General features: G+C 41.8%; 1 protein-coding gene across 4 annotated transcripts in view; it reads left to right on the forward strand.

The window, feature by feature from the left end:
- The window catches only part of ddr2a (discoidin domain receptor tyrosine kinase 2a), a 130,768-nt gene that overhangs the window by 23,997 nt on the left and 82,237 nt on the right, over positions 1–24,534 (forward strand). The window contains exon 1 of one of the 4 annotated variants that reach the window (XM_052011066.1): positions 10,720–10,882. The exons of 2 other annotated variants lie outside the window; for them this stretch is intronic. The gene's annotated coding sequence lies outside the window, so the exon portion shown is untranslated. Of the gene's footprint in view, positions 1–10,719; positions 10,883–24,534 lie in introns of those variants that run through there. One more of the 4 variants, XM_052011064.1, reaches the window with a different exon arrangement.

Genomic DNA, 24,534 nt, shown 5'->3' on the forward strand with positions numbered 1-24,534 from the left:
CCAATTCCCTGCTCTTTGACCACCACCATAATTTTTTTTTTCCTTTTCTCTTCCAAATATTAGGCAACATATTTAGCAAGTATACTAACTAACTGGCAAATTGTCTTAATCCTTTCCTCACTTTATGAAAATTAACACATTTCAGGCTTTGCCACAAATTTGAATCTGATATTAGAAGAGTTTGCATTGATATTAAACTATTCCTTGTACTGCAGTTAAAGATCAAAGCGATATATCCTAGTGCCTCTCTTTACTCTCAATACATGGCATTGTTTGTCAATACTAACATCTGTAAGGCCATGAATCAGATTACCCACAGGAGTATGTGTGCATGTTTGACTCAAAGATCACTCAACCACATCCATTAAATCTGCTCCAGCATTTCCACAGAGTGTAGACTTTGGGCTCCAAGTGAAATTCAATGAAGAAAACTGACCTGATGCCAACCTGAAGTCCACAGCCTCCTGTCTCTTGCCTATCATTAATGAGGAGAGGGTCCATGTAAATTAGGGTGAGGAACTTAACGAACACCTCCCTGCCAAGATTGTTGCCAGGACTCTCACAGTTGTGCCCTCACAATTGCCTGAAGCAAAAGCACAGTTAATTTAAATATTTAAAAGGAATTAAAAATGGGATTAATATAGGGTGAATGCAAATGGGTGCTTGATGATCAGCATGGACTCAGTAGGATGAAGAACCCATTTCCATGCTGTGTGACACTATGCTTCTATCTAAATCAGGATGACCCTGCTGTCATTCCTCAAGTCAGCTGGTTAGAGGCTGTTTCAGCTGGGGCACCAACCAGAGAGGCAAACTGAGAGTATGTGTGCATTGTCGTAGCACTGGGAAGATCAGGGGTGCTGCATAAATTGGCCACTGCTACCTGAGTTGTCCCCTTCATGCCAAGGTACAAAGCTGAGAGGAACATAAAAGAAAAAGCCTGACTTAGAGAGTTTGGTATAATTTAATATCTGCCCTGACTCTAGTAAACCTGTTGTGTTTAAATGAAGCTGCTCCCGAAAGCTGGAACAATTATGACCCTAGTAAGATATTACCAACTTTGTTTTTAATGAAAGAAGCATGTTCTTCATTGTGTGAATGCAGACGATATATATTTTGTTGCTGCACTTTGCAGCATAGTATGTTGAGAGTTGATATTGGGAACTGTGCATCTCTCACCACAATGTGGTTCATTAATTCAAGTTGCTAGGAAGAATGGCCATGGCAAAGTATCTGATTCCCTTTAGTAGCCTATAACGTTAATGATGAGGATTTGAGTCTGTCCATGTTTTGATCCAGTTAGAAATGTTTGCATATTGCTCCCATTCCTTTTAACGAAAACCTTACCTTAAAGTTGCGGAGAATATGATGTCTAAAATTTGAAATACCTGCTTGTGAATTATTGTTGCATTGGATAACATATTCAGGACTGGTTACAATTTGCAGACCTCTTGAATAAAAGATCATCAGGTATAGCCACTGAGCACTGGTGCCCTGAGAAACACAAATGGCAAAGGAGTTGCATGGTGAAGCTGAGAGGCTGATGGCAAGAAGAGGTTGACTGAGGGGCAGATTCTGAAATTGGCTGTATCTCCATTCACTGGGCTGATGGGAAAACTTCTTTGATAGTCTCTCTTTCGCACCCAGCTCACCGTCTATCACGTTGTGTGGTGAAGAGCAAAACAAGCTCAAAACTTGACTGCAGCAGAACTGTATAATGCTGCTATCTGTAAGATCATGCCGTGACATATTCCTCAAACACCAATTACCCATCAAGCAAGTTGGCCAAACATGATTCAGTCTGGAGAAATGAGCAGCATTTGCCTGCAGCAACACCAAATATCTTTGAAAATGGGTCCCTACCCAGTGAACCAAGAGTGCATTTATATATTTATTTATTTATTGGTCACATGTACATCGAAACACACAGTGAAATATGTCCTTTTGCATTGCTAAAATTGTGCTGGGGGCAGCCCGCAAGTGTCGCCACTCTTCTGACACCAACATAGCATGCCCACGGCTCCTAACCTGTACGTCATTGGTATGTGGGAGGAAACCGGAATACCCGGAGGAAACCCACGCAGACACGGGGAGAACATACAAACTCCTTACAGGCAGCAGTGAGAATTGAACCCAGGTCGCTGGCGCTGTAATAGCGTTATGCTAACTGCTATGCTACCGTGCCAGATGACATGCATGCTAAACAGTAGGAGCAGCACACCATAGACAGAGTTAAGTGATCCCACAACCAACAAATCAGCTCAAGACTCTGTGGCCCTGCTGACTCCATCACAAATTGTGCCAAGTAAATGAACAACAGGAGAAGGAAGACTCGTAAACATCCTGTTCCTTGATGGCAGAACCCACAGGCATGCAAAAGATAAGGCTGAAGATTTTGCAACTAAATTCAGCCCAAGGTCCCCATAATCATGTCACCTTTAGCCCATTTACTGCAAATGAATCCCAGGCCCCAGCCTTTTTTATTGGTGGTGCTGAAGGTGTACACCAGAGCTGACTGTGGAAATAGATAAGAAATATTCCCTCGTCAAGGATATTTTGCCTTCATAGTCTTGTTGCTTCTTCTGACTTTTCCCTTTGTAACCATTAAACGTAGCCCAATAATGCAATATAACCACAGGCTGGTTAGAAATTGAGCTGAGTTAATGTCTGAGAATGATGGCATTTTTGTTACTATAGAACATTAATTCATTGAAATTACATTTCCTCTTTGATTGCACCTTATTCACTGTTAGCTGACGTGTAGTTACCTGTCAAGAAATGTTAGCAACATTCCAACAGCATTTCATGTGTTCAAGGGTAATAAGTAAGTCCTCTTTGTGCCAGTTGATTTGCACAAGTCATATCTCCTAGGTTGATTTTCTGTGAAGCACTTTGGAACTTCCTGAGCTTGTGAGAAGCATCTATAAATGTACAAGTGCATGATAACATCATTCATATTGATATTCTTGTGTATCTCTTCTCCTGTCCCAGTCAAAAGAATTTGCCAAAGATTCCTTTTTGAAGGTTGTGCTATTTTTACAAACAAAAATCTTTCAAGAGCCTGAAAGACGTTGATAAATGTTTTCCACATTGCAGGGTAAAGTCTTGGGAAAGGATGTTTGCTATGCATATGCAAATGTTTTCCATGTGTCTATAGCAAGAGTAATATGAATTGAGATTCCATTTTAATCATTTTGCAGATTCCAGATAGTTGTCCATTGGATAATTCTCATTAAAAGCCAATATTGCAAAGGAAGTTTGTGGATGATTTTTGCACCAGACAAATTTTATTACATTCCCCACTCAGATTTGTTTTTGGATCTATTTTTCAAATCCTGGAAGATTTCCTGGAAGAATTTCAGAATCTTGGATGGACTATGGAAAAAGCTGTCAGAGTTACATAGCTCAATGGTTTCCAAAACCTTCCCCTTGTAAAGGCTGTTATCCCAGCAATTAGTTTTCACTGCCCAAGACTTCAACGGGAATGAAGAGGAAGATATTTTTTAATATATAATCAGTCTTGTGGAATTCCTATTGGCCAACAGCCTTCATTAGGACTTAGAGGTATGTCTGCTTCTTTCAACTTAAAGATCTTGTGTGTTGGCAAGTTGTAGCCATTGGAACTTGTCAGGCTTTTCCATTTTCCTTTCCTTCCCAGAGATTAGGTGAAGACGCCCACTTGAGAAATTCCCATATCCTTTAGTCGCTAGCCAAATCAATAAATTATCAAGAGACAGCAGTCTTGAGAAGAACTCACTCACATTAAAACATTCACTGAAAAGTGTAATAATTTCACATCAACAGATCATGAACCTTGACAGATGAAGAGTGATTGATTCAGTTAGGTTTGTATTCACTCAAATTTAGAAGATTGGGATGGGATCACATGGAAACCAACAAAATACTAACAGGAATAGGCAAATTTAGATATAGGAAGCATGTTCCCAATGGCGGGGAAATCTAAGACCGGGGGTCATGGTCTAAAGACAAGGGTTAAGCCAGCTAAGACTGGTATGAGGAAAATTTTCCGAGAGTGGTGAACCTGTGGAATCCTCTACCACAGAAAGCAGTTGAAGCCAAGTCATTAAATATATTTAAGAAGGAGATGGACATTTTTCTTAGGGCTAGAGGGGTCAAGGTTTATGGAGAGAAGCAAGAAACAATCTGTTGGAGGAAGTTAGTGGGTCAAGCAGAATCTGTTGGGGTGAAAGGATTTGTCAACGTTTCGGGTCGAAACCCTGCATTAGGACCAAAACGTCAACAATTCCTATCCCCCCACAGGTGCTGTTTGACCCAGAGTTCCTCCAGCAGATTGTTTGTTGCTCCAGGTTTCATCTGCAGTGTCTTGTGTCTCTTTTGCAGAGAGAAGGCTAGAACAGGGTACCGAATGTGGATGATCAACCACAATCACATTAAATAGTGGAGCAGACTTCAAGGACTGAATGGTCTATTCTCCTATTTTCCATGTTTCTGTGTAAGAATTATATGCATTTCATTTTTAAAAAAAAACATTTATAATAACACTTCAATAAATGTGTGCACTTTATTTTTTTAATATCAGTTATTCTGTCGTTATCAAACTATATTTTTTTTACTCTGGGGTAAATTTTGTAATGTCTTCTCAGACCAGAGTTAAAGCTATGAAATGAATTCTCCAAGATTTTTTATTAGCAACGGATTGCTGGCAATGGCGTCCTGCAGTTTTACCATTTGTGCTTATTTATAAACTTTTCTTCTTGTTTACTTCTGCTACATATTTATTTTCATTTTTCAAATGGAAAACATGTTGAAGCCTTGCTGCCAATTTATAAACAACTTAGTAAAGCATTTTTGAAGCAAATTCTAACTCAAAAAGCCAGTTCAAAGCAATTAGTAATATTACTTATTTGTTCTGAGGTCAATGTTAATTACATGGTCATCAATCGAAATGAGCAGAGGCTGGCAATCTCCAGTGGAGATGGGATTCTTTAGTCACATGACTTCCCTGCACCAATTGAAACATTTAAAACCAATGAGCAAAAATGGACAGGAAACAAACAATGCTATGGGTCTTAACCCCAAAAAGACAGGAGGGTAGAAAATTGTTTTTTCAATTATTAACCTCATTCTGATTGTATTGGGGATGGGGTGGAGCTGGTGGGGCAAGTAACTAACACTCAGATGGCAGGCTGGACTCTTGAAATATTTTAAAGAGATTGTTTTAACTATTTAAACTGTTTTTTTCAAGCATGAAAGTTAGTATCCCTGGGCCTTGGGAACCTCGGCAGATAAGAAGAGGCTTAAAATAAGGCAAAGCATTTTACACACAGGTTTACACCCAAGAGAGGAATGACTCAATTAGATGGCTCCCTGAAATAAAAACAGACTCAGGCAGCATCTGTGGAAGGAGAAACAGATTTAGCATTTTGGGTCAAAACTCTTTGTCTGACAAAGGGTCTCGAACCTGAAACATTAACTCTGTTTCTCTTTCCACAGATGCTGCCTGACCTGCTGAGTAATTCCAGCAGATTTTATTTTTATTTCAGATTCCTGATACCTGCATTTTTTCTGATTTCAACAGCTGGCTCCCTGGTCCAACAAAATTGCTGCTGCTCAATCAGACCCCTGTGATTGGCTGTTGTTTCTCATTTCTTGTACAATACATAACCTCAGCCTGATTGACTATTCAGCATAAAGCACATAGAAAAACATCTAAACTATGTTCTCCATTATGTAGGACTAGTGCTTTCCCCTACCTACATATGTGAACGACAGCCTGGTTAATGACTTACAGGGTGTGCAGAAGTCCTGACAAGGGATTTGTGATAAACGACAAAAGACAATAATTCCTTATTCTGTAGTGAAATTCCTTAATGTGAGGTTAAGAGATTTCAGTAACCTTAATGTAAAAGCTGACACTAGGATAGCTTCCAGAAGGAGTGCAACAAAGTTTCTTCCGATTAATTCCAGGGATGGCGGGTTTGAGGAGAGATTGAGTAGACTGGGCCTGTAGCCTCCAGAGTTAGAAGATTGTGAGGCAATTTCATTGAAATTTACCAAGTTCTTACTAAGTAGGTGCAGGGATAGTTTTTTTTCCCCTGGCTGGTGAGTCTAAAACCTGGGGTTTGCCTCAGAATAAAGGGTCAGCCATTCAGGACAGAGATGAGAAGATATTTCTTCTCTTAAGGGGTATGGAATCTTTGCTGAGTATGTTCAATACAGAATGCAATAGATTTTTGAATATTAGGGGAATCGAGGAATACAGGATTAGTACAGGAAAGTGGCACCGAGGTCAAATATGGGCCACAACCTTATTGAATAATGGAGCAAACATGAGGGGCTGAATGCCCTACTGCTGCCCTTTTGTTTTAGTTCTTATGTTCTTTTATAGCAGGTCATTGAGGACCAGGTGAGTATAAATCTCTTTGTGCAGAGGCTTATAGTTCTTTGGAAATCATTATATCAGTGAGCCAGAGGCACTCTTTTGTTGACTATACAGTATTCAGGCTGAGATCAATAGATCAATAGATTTTTGAGATCCAGGATGAGGTGATTGGGGAGGAAAGTGAGGTTGAGGACAAGCCCCAGGCACGATCCTGTTGAAAAGGGGAGAAAGGCTATTTGATAAAAGTCATGAATACATTGTTAGGGACAACACAGTCATGTAACTAGTAGAACTGCTGCCTCATGGCTCCAGCAACCCAAGTTCAATCCTGACCTTCAGTGCTGTCTGTGTGGAGTTTGCACGTTCTCCCTATGACCGCGTGGATTTCCTCTGGGTGCTCTGGTTCCCTCCGACATCCCAACCATGTGCAGGTTTTCAGGTTAACTGGCCACTATAAATTGCCCCAAGTGTGTGGGAGAGTGGTGGAATCTGAGGGGTAGTTATTAGGAACGTGGGGGAGACTAAAATGGGATTGGTGTAGAATTGGTGTAAATAAGTGCTTGTTGGTTAGTGCAGACTTGGTGGGCCAAGGGGTCTGTTCTTGCGAGTTTGGATGTGGCGTTGTGAATTCATTTCTATTCTGGGGGCGAGTATGATAAATTTCCTGTGATTTATCTCTGTTGTTAGGATCTTTCATTGCCCTGTACTTGACAGAGGAGCTAGAATTAAAATATTGATTTCCTGACTTTAATCCTGTACAACTGATGCTTGTGCTTAAAAATGTTCCTTCAAAAATTTTATCCAGAAAGAATCAGCGACCATTTCCTTTCACTAATCACAAGCAAACCAAAAGCATCCCTCACGATGGAGAGTGATGGCTTCAACTTCACCTCCCACTGAAGTTGGCACAATGATTCTGCCAAGAGAGACTAAATAGTTTGAGCCGGTATTCCTTGAAATTTAGAAGACTGAGAGGTCACGTTATTCAATCATACAAGTTCCTAAGGGGGCTTGACAGGGTAGATGTTGGGAAGCTTTTACAAGTGAGAGAGTCTCAAACAAGGTAACATAACCGCAAGATAATGGGTCAGTCATTTAAAATTGGGGTATGTAGAAATTTCTTCTCACAGAGTGTAGTGAATCTCTGGAATTCTCTGCCCCAGCGTGTGGTGGAAGCTGGATTATTAGAAGTATTTAAAGTGGAGGTGGATAAATATTTGATAGATCAAAGAATAGAAGGATGTGGAGAAATAACATAGAAGAGGAATTGAGACCAGCATAGATCAGCCATGAGCATATTATGGGGCAGGCTTAAAGGGTTTGATGGCCTACTCCAGCTCCTACTTCCTTGTGTTCTTGGTTTCTATGACATTGGAATCTGAGTCCAAAAATGACCCAGGTTTAAGAAATATCTGAATCCAGCCTCCCCTCCATGGACTCTGCCTATACCTCTCGCTGCCTTGCTGAAGCAGCCAGCAGAATCAAAGACCCCACCCACCTGGGTTATTCTCTCTTCTCCCCTTTCCCATCAGGCAGAAGATACAGGAGCTTGAGGGCACATACCACCAGGCTCAAGGCCAGCTTCTATCCCTCTGTGATAAGACTATTGAACGGTTCCCTTATATGATGAGATGGACTCTTGACCTCACAACCTACCTTGTTATGACCTTACACCTTATTGTCTACCTGCAATGCACTTCGCTGTAGCTGTGACACTTTACTCTGTACTGTTATTGTTTTTACCCTGTACTACCTCAATGCACTCCGTAATAAATTGATCCATATGGACGGTATGCGAGTCAAGTTTTTCACTGTACCTCTGTACAAGTAACAATAATATACCAATACCAAAGTGAGTTGTTCTAGCTTAGCCCCAGACACCTTCCAGCCAGAGATGCTCTGAATCATACAACCTGGATTTTATTGCTTGTGATGCACATTTTGTTTAATATTTCTTTCTCCACTGTTTTAATAGAGTTCTTGCTTATGTCAATGAATGTGTTAATACCTCTCATTGAATAAAGAATGATGAAAATCACATGAATGTATCAAATAACCTTGCAGAAACAATGGTTTCTAGGCTTATATCAACAATCGAATAAAACTTCTCCCACTTCCCCAGTTCCTAGCCATTGACAAGAATAATTAGTCTGCAGGGAATTGAGGAAAAGAGGAAAAGAAATGACTGAAGTCTTGCATTTACACTTTAATCTGTTTTAGTGTTGTTGATTGAATTTAAAAATTGACCAGGATATAAAGGAGAAATTCTTACTTCTCTTCAAGTTATTGGCACGGGGTCCATTATGTTCACCTGAGGAATTAAAACATTACATCTGGAAGCAGCACCTGACAGTGCAGTGCTCACCCCCAAATTTGGTGCCAACAACCTTCTGCCTCAGAGGGGAGAGGCTACAACCACTAAAGGATGACTAATAATGCAATTGTGCTCTCTGCAGAGACATTCCAAAATGACGTGTTTCAGATTAATCCAACATCCTCCCACATCCTCTGTGAAGATTTATTTCAACAATTCCTATTCACTCCTCTATAAATCAACCATACCCCATCTAGAATAAAAAGTTGATGGTGACACAAGAGGCTGCAGATGCTGGAATCTTGTTTATTTGTTTATTGGAAATGTTTTGTTTGTTGATGGTGCCTTGTAGAAATGGCTGTGACCTGCCTCAGTGGCTCCCTTCAATGAATTTTTCCTCAATTGTGTCACGATATTATCAGAGAATCATGGTATCTTATGGCATAGCATAAGTTCATTGTGCTTGTACTAGCTCCCTTAAAGAGCTATCAAAAGTCATTGAGTCATACAGCACAGGAAATGGCCATTCAGCCCTCAACATCCATACTGACCAGTGGGCCCCATCCATATTAGGGCCATCTTCTAGCTCTTGGCCCGTAGCCTTCAATGCCTAGAGGTTTCAAGTACTTGTCAAAACGCTTCTTTAATGCTGTCAGCGACTCTGTTTCTACCACTCTCTCCAGGTACTCACCACTCTGGGAGAAGGTGGTCCTGCTCAAATCCCCTTTAAATCTCTTACCCTTTACCTTAAATCTATGTCCCCTAGTTTTATTTAATCCTGCTATTCTGCTTCCCTGCTCCTATCCCGTAGCCCTGTCAGTTTCCCTTCTCTCAGTTATTTATCCTATTCTCTTTTGGAAGTTGCCATTGAATCTACTTCCACCCATCTTCCTGACAGTGAATTCTACATCATAAGAAAGCCTCCTTATCCCACTTGTCCCTTTGCCAATTAGATTAAATCTGTGTCATTTATTACCAACCCTGCTGCCAGTTGTGCTGCGCTTGGGAAATAAACAAGACTGGAATGTGCCCCACGTGCTTGCAATGATTGTTTTTCTTTTAAGAATGGGTCAAAAGTCCCTTCAAACACGTGTTGGAATGCGAGCTGTGTATTCATCATTCACTCCCCACAGCTAACCAACTTTTCCATAAACTATTTCTGATATGCTTGACGACGGTGGGTGATCCCAATCGGAAGGGAGCGAGGTGCCCTCTTTGTGCACGCAAAAGAATCCAAATTTAAATGCTTTAAGAGAATTACCGGAATTAATTTGGTTGTTAACTTGCTGGGATGGTAGGATCCAGGAGCTGCGGACGTGAAAAAGGAGAGAAACCACTTTAGTCAAATTAAAAGGAAATATTTTTACATCCACATCCTTGCTATTTTGCTGCAATCCTCAGTGTGTGTCTCTCTCGTGAGACACAGTTCTTACAAACAACTGCCATTTCAACCAGCGTGGGGTATATCGTGCATGGATAACTATATATGTAATTAACAACATCTGGATTTCCTGGCAGCCTTTGGACACAAGGCGGAAGGCTGTGGTTTCCAGATTGCAGTTCTCGTGGATGAATGCTCAGTGGCAAATACCAAATCTGAGGAAAGTTTCTTCAGAGAGTTAAATTAGGAAGCCTGGAAGAGCATATAAAGTCCAGGTCCCCCCGGTGAGATGAAGACAATTAAAGGGTTCAGGAAGTTCTTACATTTCTGTATTGTATGAACAGTGGTCAGCCATTACGTCCGTTTCTCTGACACATTTTTACTACAAAGTTATGACCTTGAAAAGCTTCACAACTTTCACCTCAGTCTTTGAAAACTTTTCAGTATTTTTGCCAGCGAGTGCTCTGTTTCAACTTTATAATCCTGAAGTGCAGACTACATTGAATCATCATCACTGCAAATACTTTGACCATTCAAGCCTGCAGGGATGATTTGATTGCATGATTATCTGTGCCTGAGTTCATTGGATGAAAGCAACAGACAGACACATGAATTATGCTAATGAACTGTTCTGCCCTTAAAAACGAAAATGTTACCTGCTTTTCCTCAGAGCTGGACTCTGCCATTTAAGAGCAGGACTCTGAATGGTAAAATGCACTGCTTAGAGTTTGAGGAACATTGTGCTGATTTGATTTGGAAGTGATTGAAACCTTTTTGGAAGAAAGTTAGGATTACCACGATATTCCTTCCTCAATTTGCTAAGGTATGTGAAACGAGATATAAAGCTTGCTTCACGAGTTTGTGCCTGTTGATGTTCTGCTCCAACTTGCTCCTATGGAACCTACTCATTTACCTTTTCACTGTCTTATGTTGATTGTCATTACCCAGTGGAACATTTATCCTAAACTTCCAAAGCTGGTATCATTCAGTCGATGTACTGTTCACTGGCAAACTGTGTGCTTCAAGTTACCTCTCTGGAACTATATATTTGTGGCACTATAATCTTTATAATTATCAGCTGAAAAAAATGTAACCAATGGAAGGTCAGAGTCGCAGGGCCCATATTTCTGATTTCTTAAGAATACTGATTAAGTTGAAAAGTGTTTGCTCCCCCGACCCCAGCATGGGTGTGTTCTCTCCATAACACAAGCACTTTGCAGAGACATAAGAGATTCTGCAGATGTTAGAATCTGGAGCAACACACACAAAATGCTGGAGGAACTCAGCAGGTCTGAGTCCTGATGTAATCCTGATGAAGGGTCTTGACCCGATATGTTGACTGTTTATTTCCCTCCATGGACGCTGCCTGACCTGCTGAATTCCTCCAGCAGTTTGTGTGTGTCGCACAAGCACTTTGCTGAAATAATTTTAACACCTATGTGTTCCAATTAACATTCATTCCATCTTCTGCCTCCATTAACTCTTAGGAAGAAAGTTAGGAATCGTGACAAATGAATGTTGCTAATTGTACTTTCACCAACTGCACAAGAATAGTTTAATGCTGAACAAAAATTCAATCCTACTTGTCCCCACTGTCACACCACACCTCCAGCCCCACTATTCTCAAGAAATGGAAATAAGGGGTGAACACAGTTCTCCAATATCTACCTGCCAGAATTATTGCACAAATCTGTAGCCATTTGTTGTCCAATTTAAAACCAACACCCTTAATGATTTTGATCAGACAATAATCCATTAATGATTACTACTCAGCCACATGTGCCCAGAGTGTTTGGAGTACAGGAGATTGGCACAGTCTTCCCAGATGCTCCTAAGAGCATTAACCCTTAGGGACAATCTCGTTGATAGTTGAACTAAGGGATACTGCAATCGCTTCTGTGTTCCTGAAAAAGTCATCTAAGAGGCCTCTGTAAATTATCTTGGACATACCACAGAGTCAAATTTTGCAGGTAGAGACCCTCCAATCCACATCAAGTTGATCTTAAACGTTTGTTTTTAGTGTGCTGAATTATGTTAAAAAGATTAGTGTAATGTTTCTCTCTTGGAAGTTCCACGGAGTTAACAACATGCGTTGAGCCAGTCATGTTTCACTTGGTCCTTAATGAAGTAACACTAAAATATGAGCTGAATTGTCATTTCCTCTGATTAGTTATTCCCATTGCTTTCACTCTCCATCCCAAACCCTATAACTCTATAAGCTAACCATTGACTCCATCCATCTCCCTGGCTGCTGCCTTAGACCGAACCAATTGCCTGCAGATTTATCACCTTTTCTTATGCAGATTTATCATCTTATCTTACCCTGTCAGGCTGATATTCCTATTTTCCTTTTTACAGCTAGCCCCCCCTTCCAGCTTTCCCCTACTCTTTCTTAAAAAAAACCTTAAAACCTACCCATGCAACCACGCTTTTGGCCAGCTCTCTTTATGCATCCTTATGTGATTTCAAATCAAATGTTTGATTACTCCACTGTAAATCACTTTGCAATGATTTAGTAATCTCAAGGTACAATGGTCAGAGTCAGTGCTGAATTAAGGGGCTAAACTAATTGGAATTAAACACAATAATGTCACTACCTCTCATTTGAAATCTGTATTTTTTGTTTAATCAAGGAAATGAATTTGTGAATAAGTGCCGTAATTTAATTGAATTCATAAATGGACTGGAAAAAATAGGAAATCAGGAAATGATTTAACAGACTTTCCCTCTGGAAAAATTTCAATTAAGATTTCAATTAAGACAGCAAGCATTAAATTGATGAGCGCCAAAGATAGTAGTGGGAATTGTGACCCATGCAAGTTCATTGGAATGCAACTGATGTGCCGACTTTTTGCCACCTACCAGTTACAACCAGTTCTGGATGCAGTCAGTATTACCCACATCGTAGCTGGTCACATCAGCATAAGGCCCAATCTTACTTGATACTAGTTAAAGCTAAATGCTTAATGCTAATCCACTCCTCCTGAAGTTGAGGTGCAGTGTGACTTGACTAGACACTGGGAGTCATTCTGCAACTGAAACTAACCTGGCAAAAAAGGGAAGGATGGCCAACTATGGCAGAGAATGGGCTCTTTGGTTTTGCCGATGCACTGCTGGAGGTCACGGTAGAGATTCATAGATTCATAGAACAGCATAGCACAATACAGGACCTTCAGCCCACAATGTTGTGCCGACCTTTAAACCTCGCCTAAGACTATCTAACCCCTTCCTCCCACATATCCCTCTATTTTAAATTCCTCCACATGCTTATCTAGTAATCTCTTGAATTTGACCAATGTACCTGCCTCCACCACCGCCGCAGGCAGCGCATTCCATGCCCCAACCACTCTCTGGGTAAAAAACCTCCCTCTGATATTTCCCTTGAACTTTACTTTAAAGTTCATTACTTTAAAGCCACGTCCTCTTGTATTGAGCATTGGTGCCCTCGGAAAGAGGCGCTGGCTGTCCACTCTATCTATTCCTCTAAATATTTTGTTCACCTCTATCATGTCTCCTCTCATCCTCCTTCTCTCCAAAGAGTAAAGCCCTAGCTCCCTTAGTCTCTCCTCATAATGCATAGTCTCTAAACCAGGCAGCATCCTGGTAAATCTCCTCTGCACCCTTTCCAACACTTCCACATCCTTCCTGTAATGGGGCAACCAGAACTGGATACAGTACTCTAAGTGTGGTCTAACCAGAGTTTTGTAGAGCTGCATCATTACCTTGCAGCTCTTAAACTCGATCCCTCGACTTATGAATGCTAACGTCCCATAAGCTTTCTTAACTACCCTATCCACCTGTGAGGCAACTTTCAGTGATCTGTGGATCTGGACCCCCAGATCCCTCTGCTCCTCCACACTCCCCGGAATCCTGCCATTAACTTTGAACTCTGCCTTGGAGTTTGTCCTTCCAAAGTGTACCACCTCACACTTCTCCGGATTGAACTCCATCTGCCACTTGTCAGCCCAGCTCTGCATCCTATCAATGTCCCTCCGCAATCTTCGTCAATCCTCCACACTATCCACAACACCACCAACCTTGTGTCACCTGCAAACTTACCAACCACCCTTCTACCTCCTCATCCAAGTCATTAATAAAAGTCATGAAAAGCAGAGGTCCCAGAACTGATCCTTGTGGGACACTGCTAGTCACAGCCCTCCAATCTGAATGCACTCCCTCCACCACAACCCTCTGCTTTCTACAGGCAAGCCAATACTGAATCCACATGGCCAAGCCTCCCTGGATCCCATGCCCTCTGACCTTCTGAAGAAGCCTACCATATGGAACCTTGTCAAATGCCTTACTAAAATCCATGTAGACCAGTGAAGGAAGTGGGAAGGAGGAGAGATAGACTGAGTCCTAAATAAGGCAGGAGGCTCTCCAGCAATGAGAGGCAATTGGAACAGACAACCAGAAAGTCAAGGCTTGGAGTCAAGTGCTAGAAGTGCGGTGCACTGCCAACGTCAAATTGAAACCTTAAAGCGGCTCACGGCACCTCACTAAAATGGGCATAATATGTCCAGTTTTAACCCCTTGACTTTGTTTAATTTGTTTAAATTTGGTCTGACTGAGAACTGAGACTTGGAGCCTTACTTAAAGCCTGCTCCTCATTTGCACAAATTTTTTTCAACTTGCAGCTGGTTTGCAATTATCTTAATGTGGCGCCAGAAAATGAAGCCTGTGTGGTGCATAAGGATTGCATCAGTTCAATGTTGCAAAGCCAACCATACAGTCCTTGTTGTGACGGTTGGCATCTTCTCCAGTCCTTCCACCAAAATCATAGATCCTTGCTTTGGCTGGTACCATGCCAAGCTTGTGCTTTGGGCTTGGCAAGATCTTAGACTGTCAGAGAGTCATACAGCATGGTAACGAGCTCTTTGGTCTGAGATCGCACTGACCAGCAAGCACCCAATCTCCACTAATCACATATTATTCTCCCCAATTTCTCATCAACTCCCTCAAGATTCTACCACTCAACTTCACTCTGCGGACAATTTACAGTGGCCATTTAACCTACCAACCCGCGTATCTTTAGGATGTGGAAGGAGACTGGAGCACTCAGTGGAAACACATGCGGTCACAGGGAGAACATGCAAACTCCACACAGACAATGCTGGAGATCAGGATCGAACCTGAGCCACTGGAGTTGTGAGGCAGGAGTTCTGCTCACTGCGCCGTGTCACTGTCCTTGGACAATGAGCAGACCAAAAGGTGATGGTCTGTCTCTTACATCAATTATAGGTCTTAGGGGTTGCAGCATAGTCTTACTTAGTATGTTGGCTCTTGACTGGATAACCTGGGTATGGGAATGGTACCACTGTGGTTAGAGACCACATTGCAGAGATGGAATCTTAATTTGTTAGGTCTCCAATGCACAAATCATTGGAATAATCAGGTACCGATTTTAACCATGGATTTATCTGGGATAGACATTTGGGGCAAGGTGCAGAGGAATCCCTTGGCATTCTCTTATTTGGGGAAGAGAATATAATCAGGCAAAACCCAACCTTGGGGCTGCCCACAAACCCAGTGGTGGCCAAGATCACTGCTGGTAAAGCCCTGGGAGATGTTATTCTGGTTCGGCTTGTGGAGGCATGTGGGTGGGTGTGATGAGCTTCAAAAGAGAAAATGAGGATATTCAGTCTGGTACCCTTGCCAGGGAATTTTTAAAATTGTGTTGTATGCTAGTTCTTCCACCACGGATTAATAAATATTATTTCTTCACGGAGTTCTTTGTATGTCTGTCTACTTCTTTAAATTTCCTGTTGCGCTCTGCATATAAAGGCAGCTGTTGTTTATGTAACATGAAAGGATCTGCCAAAAACAGCAGTAAAATGCCTTTTTTTTTTGCTGCCAAAGCCAGCAGCAAAACGACTTCTTAAAGGGACATTTCCTCCTTGCAAAAGTATACGCTGATTTATTGGGTTTCATAAATTTCACCCTAACTGAAGTTGCAACCACTTTTTTTCCCCAGAAGGATGTGGATTTTAATCATCAGCAGGCTGGAAAAACTGGGGCAAATTACAGGGGGCACCAAAAAAAACGAACAATAGGTCAATTTTGCAATCCTTTAAGAGGTTTGCCATAATTAATTTCTTGCATAATCAAAATTTTGGAAGAATTTGTAGTGTTGTTTTCTTGTGCCAGAATGGACTGTTGATAAAATAATATTGTTATTCACCAAACAGATTGCTAATGTCATTATTATAAATGAAATGAAACTCAAAGATGAGTAGGTATCAAAAGAAGCTCTTCATATTATTCAATATTTTAAAAATATTGTAAATGAATAATATTCTTCTTTACAATATTTTTCTTCAATATAATGAATTCTTTTCTACAAGTTTCGGGTGACAGAGCTAGTAGAGACCTACCTCACAACTCCAGTGACCTGGGCTCAATCCTGATCCGTCGCTGTCTGTGTGGAGTTTGCACACTGCCCCTGCGACCGCATGCGGTTTCCTTCCACATCCCAAAGATATGTTGGGTAGCAGCTTGAATGGCCACTGTAAATTGGCTGTGTTGTAAGTGTGTGGCAGGAAAATAAAGCATAAATAGGCATGTGAGAGAGAATAGATGACAGGGTAATGGGTGGGGGAATGAGCTGATGGAATTGCTCTGAGAGTTGGCATGGACTCAGTGGGATGAATGGCATCCTTCTGTATGAGAATATGAGAAGCAATGCGACAAATTTTCTATATTATGCATTTTACATTGTAAAGAATCCCCAGGAGCAGCATAATCAAACAAAGTTACCTGGAACCAGAGATGACTTTGGGACACGTGACAAAATGTTTTGCAAATGAGATAGGGCTCAAGAAGCACTCTGAAGAAGAAAGGTGGGGAAGGGGATATCTTGACTGAAGGATTTCCAGAGCCTTTTGATGAAAATTGAAAGGAGTGCAGATGTTGGAAATCTGATGTAAAAACAGAAACTGCTGGAAACACTCAGCAGGCTTGGCAACATCTTCAACCTGAAACTTTAACTCTTTTTGTCTTTTCACAGATGCTACCTGACCTGCTGAGTGTTTCCAGCATTCTCTGTTTGTTATTCCAGAGCTTGTTGTGTGGATGACCGATGGCATCAGCGTCAGCGGTGGGGAAGGAAAGGAAATGAGGGATACTCTGGAGGCCAAAATTGGAGGAACACAGAGTTCTCAAAGGATTACAGGGCTAAAGGAAATTAGAGAGATGGGGAGGAACGAGGCCATGGACTAGCTTAAAAGTGATGAGAATTAAAAAAACAATAAATATTGCCTGCCCAGGTGCCAATATAGGTCAATGAGCAGAGGTTGATGGGTGACCTAGACTTGGTGTGAGTTAGGATATGGACAACAAAGGTTTGGGTGAGCTCCTGTTTACAGAGAGTGGAAGAAGAGAGATCAGTCAAGCAATCATTGGAATAGAAGCGTGATCCATTTGAAAAAGATAGCTCTCATAACTACACGTTAATTGAAACAAATTTAAAATAGGAAATGTTGCAGTCATACAACCTGAATTCAGGTACTTGATTTTATATACAGTTTCTAGTCCATGGGTGTTAAATATTCTAAAACATAAACACTGCACCATCTACATACAGTGGATGTCAACTTTAATGTTGTCTCTTTGTGAAGTGGGAAAGAAATATGGGATTTGTGGTCAGCAAAGAATGTGCTGTCAATGTTTCTTCTGCAGCCTATCAGCCAGGGCAATAACATTGTTTATGATGATAATAAATAATATTTTCTGCTGATGTGCCAAGTGAGGAAAGAACCTCTCAATTTTTACCAGAGCACCAAGAGAAGGAAAACTTAGCTTAAGAACAATATGTTATTTGGGTTATGCGAAAGGAATGTTGTTCAGAGAAGTTTGGTAATCAATCATCTCCAACATGTACTCCATTTGTTTATGGAATAGATCCCTCTCAATTTACTGATGAATCAACACTAGTCTTTCACTATCCTATTAATGTTCAGTGGCCTCTGATTTTAACACTTAGATGTGAGTGCAAGTTTTTCAGTTAAGTGTTATAAATAGCTGGTGTTTGAAGTGGCAAATAATGTTTGTTCTCAGCTGGATATAACAGAGGTTGTAGTGAGTGGGAGGGAGTTGCAATGGTCTCAAAATCCATCTGCACTACACCAGAAAAATCAGGCAAATCTTGCACAAGCAGGTCATTACTGTATTTTGCGTACTTTTTTGGGAGCGTTAACACTGGTCATCAATAAGTGTAGACCTTTTGGTGCAAGATTGTTGTGCACTCCAGCCCGTTTTTTAATCACCTAGCTTGCCAAATGACATCAACCGTAGTGCAACATTCAAAGTTTGTCTCCGCAAAGTTTTGCAACATATTGGTCTTAATGGTGATTGGTGCTGTTCATTCCCAGACAAGAGCAGTTTTTAATAATGGAGCTGAATTTTATTTAAACGATCAGGCACCTTTACCTTGCAGTGATGGGTACTCATGGCAATGTAGACCTCAAGCAGACTCAGACTCACGTGAACTGGGATCCCAGTCACTACACCCCAGATGGTTTGAGCAAGTTCCTCCTCAAAACCTTCTCTTGCCAGGTAGCTGCAGCTGGAGAGAGGTTTGCTAGGAATATTGACTTCCTCATGGTGCAGGACAGCACTGACTACATGCTCTTTGCTTTGTGAACAGTCCCTGTCAACTCTGCACTTTAGCAGAAGAGAAAACGATTTGATTCCCTCGGCATCCAGCTCATGTGTAGCCATAGGAAGCAAACTATGCAGGTCAGTGCCCAGAGCCCTGCCAGTAGCCACGTTCTGTAGCAGTCCACTTTACCAGATGCATTTGAGCAACTGATAAAGCAAAGAGAGGTTAATATTTTGACAAGGGATACCACTGATGGTGTGGTTCACAAGTCCAGGGAAATGGAGCTTAATAAAAACCATGCAGCAATCTGAGCTAGCAGCCCAATAACGTACAGACTCAATGACTGAACTCCTTGAACTACACTGGAGGAGACTTGCTCTCCTTTCCAAAACAGGTCTCAACATTCACGGTCTGTATGCTGTACAACCTCATCATTATGAGAATGGAACCCCTGACACCAGATAAACAACAAGCAGCTGAAGAGCAGGAATACAAGAAGAATGAAGGGAGGAGATCAGGAGGAGACGACCTACAGAAGTCTTTTCCAGAAAGTTGTCAGTGAAGAACTCATCAGAGTGTGATTTCAGTTGTCAAAACCTCAACTTCCCATTCACTTACAATTCCATTCCCCACCTTCCTTTTACCACAGCTTCTGCTTGGCCACCACACTAAAATAAAACAACATAAAAATAACAGTACCAGTCTAAAGTTTAAAAGAAACGCTGCTTTAATCCACACATATTGAATGAATCTCTTGTTTCTGCTCTTAGTGCTCGACTTCCATGTGTGTTTTCCTGTCCTAGCTCACAGTGCCCCTCCCCCAATTTGTAAATTATATTGGTATTGGTTTATTATTGTCACTTGTGCTGAGGTACAGTGAAAAGCTTGTCTTGCATACCGTTCGAACAGATCAATTCATTACACAGTGCATTGAGGTAGTACAGATAAAAACAATAAAAGAATACAGAGTAAAGTGTCACAGCTACAAGGAAGTGCATTGCAGGTAGACAATAAGGTGCAAGGTCACAACAAGGTAGATTGTGAGGTCAAGAGTCCATTTCAACATATAGTCTTATCACTGTGAGATAGAAGTTGTCCTTGAGCCTGGTGATATGTGCCCTCAGGCTCCTGTATCTTCTACTTGATGGAAGTGGAGAGAAGAGAGAATGACCTGGGTGGGCGGGGTCTTTGATTATGTTGGCTGCTTCACCAAGGCAGCAAGAGGTATAGACAGAGCCCATGTAGGGGAGGCTGGTTTCTGTGATGCACTGGGCTGTGTCCACAACTCTCTGCAGTTTCTTGCAGTCCTGGGCAGAGCAGTTGCCATACCAAGCCATGATGCATCCAGATAGGATGCCTTCTGTGGTGTATCGATAAAAGCTGGTGAGTGTCAAAGGGGACTTGCCAAATTTCTTTAGCCTCCTGAGGAAGTAGAGGCACTGGTGAGCTTTCTTGGCCATGGCGTCTACATGGTTGGTCCAGGACAGGCTATTAGTGATGCTCACTCCTAGGAACTTGAAGCTCTCAACCCTCTTGACCTCAGCACTGTTGATGTAGACAGGTGCATGTGAACCGCCCCCTTTCCTGATGTCAATGACCAGCTCTTTCGTTTTGCTGACATTGGGGGAGAGGTTGTTGTCATGACACCATATCACTAAGCTCTCTATCTCCTTCCTGTACTCCGACTCATCGTTATTTGAGATACGGCCTACTATGGTGCTATCATCTGCAAACTTGTAGATGGAGTTAGAGCAGAATCTGGCCATGCAGTCATGAGTATATAGAGAGTAGAGTAGAGGGCTGAGGACGCAGCCTTGTGGGGCACCAGTGTTGAAAGTAATCATGCTGGAGGTATTGTTGCCTATCCTCACCGATTGCGGTCTGTTGGTCAGAAAGTCAAGGATCCAGTTACAGAGGGAGGTGTTGAGTCCTAGGTCTCGGAGGTTGGTGATGAGTTTGTTACTGATGAGTAAATTGGCTTATTATTGTCACATGTACCGATGTACAGTGAAAAACTTGTCTTGCTTACTGTTCATACAGATCAATTCATTACAACAGCACACTGAGGTAGTACAAGATAAAACAATAACAGAATGCAGAATTTGTTGCAGCATAGCTGTTGGAAGGTTTCTGTCTGACACTATAGGAAAATGCAAGAGACTTGGGGGACAATTTTTGAGCAATTCTGGTCAAAATGCACCATCTTGTTGGGTGGGGGTGGTGATGGCTATAGTCTGTATTTGCTAGTTGGCAGAGAGCAACCTGCTCAGAGTGAACCTGCTCTAATCAGCATCGCTCTCCAAGATTAGACTGCAGTATTATGTGAACAATTGCTAGCACAGTTTTTTTTTTAAATAGCAAATGAACAAAGGTACAGCTATTTTAAAGCAAAGGCAAAGACAAAGTGACATGGGTAGGGGGATGAATGCTGTCTTCCTTTGGCAGGGCAGCAGGAGCACTCTCTGTGAAGCCTCCCTCGGACAATCCTGATATTCGGTGCAGATTGCTGGACTGGGGTGATCCATGCAAGAACATGGGCAGGCGTTTGATCTTGCATGACAGCAGTTGGAGCTTCTATTCCATCATCCCCACGTTGGTACTGCTCCCACAACAATTGAAGCTGTGATATTGGCCATCAGATGTGTGTGAATTGGGTTAACCACCATTTTCACACTTGGAAGAACTGACTCTAAACAGCACAAACCTTATGCTGGACTTCTTGCTACTGAACATACTACCTTGGTAGTCCTACCTGTGCACCAGCATTTCATCATGTGTACCATCAGCCAGTGTCTGTAGCCTCCCCATTAATGTCCTCATCTAAGCCTCCTGCAGAGAACTTGAGAGCAACTTCATCTTCTGGAGCCAGAACAGGAAACATGCTGGAAATACTCAGCAGGTCAGGTAACATCCGTGGAAGGAGAAACAGTTAATGGTTCAGGACCGGGACCCTTTGTCATCTTGTGGCGATGAGGCATGGTACCATCTTTGACCTTTGCTCTGGCTGTACTTCACTCATCCCCAGTTTCTCACCTCTCCCTTTACTCCCTTCTACGCTGCATACAGTCAGGAACTGAGTTGGTGATGGAATGTGGAATTGGGTGATGGTATGTCTTCATTATCACCGCTGTCCTTTGGCTTATTATGTTGCACTTCTCGGTTACCTGCACTGAAAGCAAAAGCTTTAGGCTTAGGTTATGGTGAAGGAAGAGAAGGCACCATGCTAATGCCCAGTAGAGCCTTGGCAGCAGACTGGAGGAGGAAGGTGAAGAATTATTTGTCCCAGTGTCCCATTGTCCCGTTGATGCTTTCAGTCCTGTTGCAATGGTCAGCACCACAGCAAGTATGCGTGTGCGCCTCTGCCCGACCCCGCCAGTTCTTGTCCTGCAAGAGAGGGGGACCTGTAAAAGTGAGAGCCATGATTGGATGATGGTGGCAAAGCAGCTAGGGTGTGTAAGACAGGAGTGTGAGGCAATGGGATTTAGTGTGGATGTGTGTGTAACAGAGCCTGAAGATGTTCAGTATGAGTCCAGATTGACAGGGGTCATTGGCTGGTAACTGATAGCAACATGTTGTACTGAGTGCCTGAAGTTCACGGTGCAGTTGATGGAATATGATCTGTAGAGATACATTCACTGATCTTTTACCAGTCGTGTGAGACCATTGAACATTTTACAACATCGCTTCCCCATGCTTGGGTGCTACACTCCTGGCATTGATCTTTGCAGCTCTTTGCTCCCAATTCCTTTTCTGAAGCAGCTCCTTGCTTCTGGGAGATACAAGACAACCTCCTTCCCATGTCCTCCATTTGGCACCAGATTAGCTTCTGAAATTCATGGAACTCACGGTCTCTGCAACTGATAACAACCTCGGTGAACGTCCCTTTTAAGCAAAGCAGGCTAGCGTTATCTGATACTAGCCATTCATTATTTTAGCATTCTGTTGAAGGGGTTAGCCAAAGAACAATGCAATTAGCCATGCAGTTATTATAATCAGCAGCCAGCATTAAGTCAGTGTGCTCCATGCATTGCACTAAATGGGCACTAGTTAATTATGCGTCTTATTTCCTGCTTCCATTCTTGGGAGCTGTCAAATTTAATCCACATAACACTTAAAAAAAAATTGCATACCACTACTTTTAATCGTCCATACAGGGCTGCCCGGGCTTCACTTTATCAGTTCAACCAAAAGATATCATCTCCAACACTATTGCACTCCATCAACACTGCACTGAAGTGATTTTGTGCCAAAATTTACAGAGTAGAACTAGACTCACTATCTTTTGATTCAGAGATTAGGATGCTATCACTTTGCCACGGTGACAGGACTGGACTAGTTGCAACCATAACAGTCTCTGATATTCAGCTTGTACGCCTGCTCCCTTCACCACAACCATGAATTAGCTTGGGGAAGGGAATGGAGAGCTGAGGTTATGATGTCATAACCCATGCCCAAATTGACAGGAGGAAATGAATGAGAGAGTAAAATGGAAAAAGACAGGTTAAAAAGATTTAATAGTAAAGAAATTAATTGCCTCAATACGATAGCATTTCTGTGAGGGTGTTTATTCCATTAGCAGCAGGAAACATAACTTGCTCGTGTTTCCTTGAGTATTTCACATTAATAATTGACCAGGAACAGTTTTGAATCATTTTTTGAGACATAATTCAATTTGACTTGCTGAAGATAGGAAAATAATAGATTAAATTGTATCACATAGCTGTGCCGTCATTTTGAAATACTCACACTCTCTTTCAGTGGCACGATGTAGGCTACATGTGCTGGCTTGGAATGATGAGTCACTGCACTGTCTCATTCTGCCTCAGTTCAAATGCTTTGAAAGTTCTTCCTACAGATGCTATACAGACGTTTTCAGTTGCCATTGAAATCTGGTCTGTATCTCAGTCTGGAGTATATTTAGTAAAGGCAGTGAATACCTCTGCTGCAGGGTATATCTTCTTAATGTTTTTAATCAGGTGAATTATTTAGTCTTTGATGCTTGGAAGCTTTTATTGGTAAATGCAAAATTTAAAGGTTTTCAGTTTCCTAGCTTGCGCATTTCTCCTCAATTAAATTCTGGAAGCTTTTTGTGATGTCCACAGCTGTTAAGCAGACATTGACTTAGTTATTTCCTTCTCCTTGAAGGATGAGATGTTAACATTTATAGAAGTGCAGATTGATCACCTGTTCTGGTGAAAGGCCATTAACCTTAAACGTTAGCTCTGCTTCCCTTTCTCCTGATGCTGCCTGACCTACTGAGAACTTCTGGCATTCTGTTTTCTTTTTGAGTCAAACACTTGTGGTTCACAGATACCTTGGGCAATTCTTATTTTTGTTACCACACTTAACTTCACGCAAGGAAATGAAATGAAGACGAGTTAACCTAAGGTCACATGTGGGGAGGTAACTCAAGACTTATTAACTTAACGAGCCCCTCGCTGGCCTTCCTTCTTTTTCTTTTCATTCTCTTTGAAGTGCATAGAACTCGTGAAGAACGGTTCATCATTGCTTCAGTCTTCTGTCTGAAATTTAGTACCAGTTGCTCAAAGACTAATTTTTGAGCTGACTTCTATGGTGTCTCTTGTCAGCAGTTGAAAAGCACTTTGCTATTAAAACCAAACCACCATGCCACGGTTAGAAGTGGCAGTGAATTAATTTATTGGTATTGGCTTATTATTCTCACTTGTACTGAGGTACAGTGAAAAACTTGTCTTGCATACCGATCGTACAGGTCAATTCATTACACAGTGCAGTTACACTGAGTTAGTACAGAGTGCATTGAGGTAGTACAGGTAAAAACAATAACAGTACAGAGTAAGGTGTCACAGCTACAGAGAAAGTGCAGTGCAATAAGGTGCAAGGGCACAACAAGGTAG

This window comes from Pristis pectinata, chromosome 3 (genome assembly GCF_009764475.1).
Source record: "Pristis pectinata isolate sPriPec2 chromosome 3, sPriPec2.1.pri, whole genome shotgun sequence".
In the NCBI taxonomy this organism is placed as follows: Eukaryota; Metazoa; Chordata; class Chondrichthyes; order Rhinopristiformes; family Pristidae; genus Pristis; species Pristis pectinata.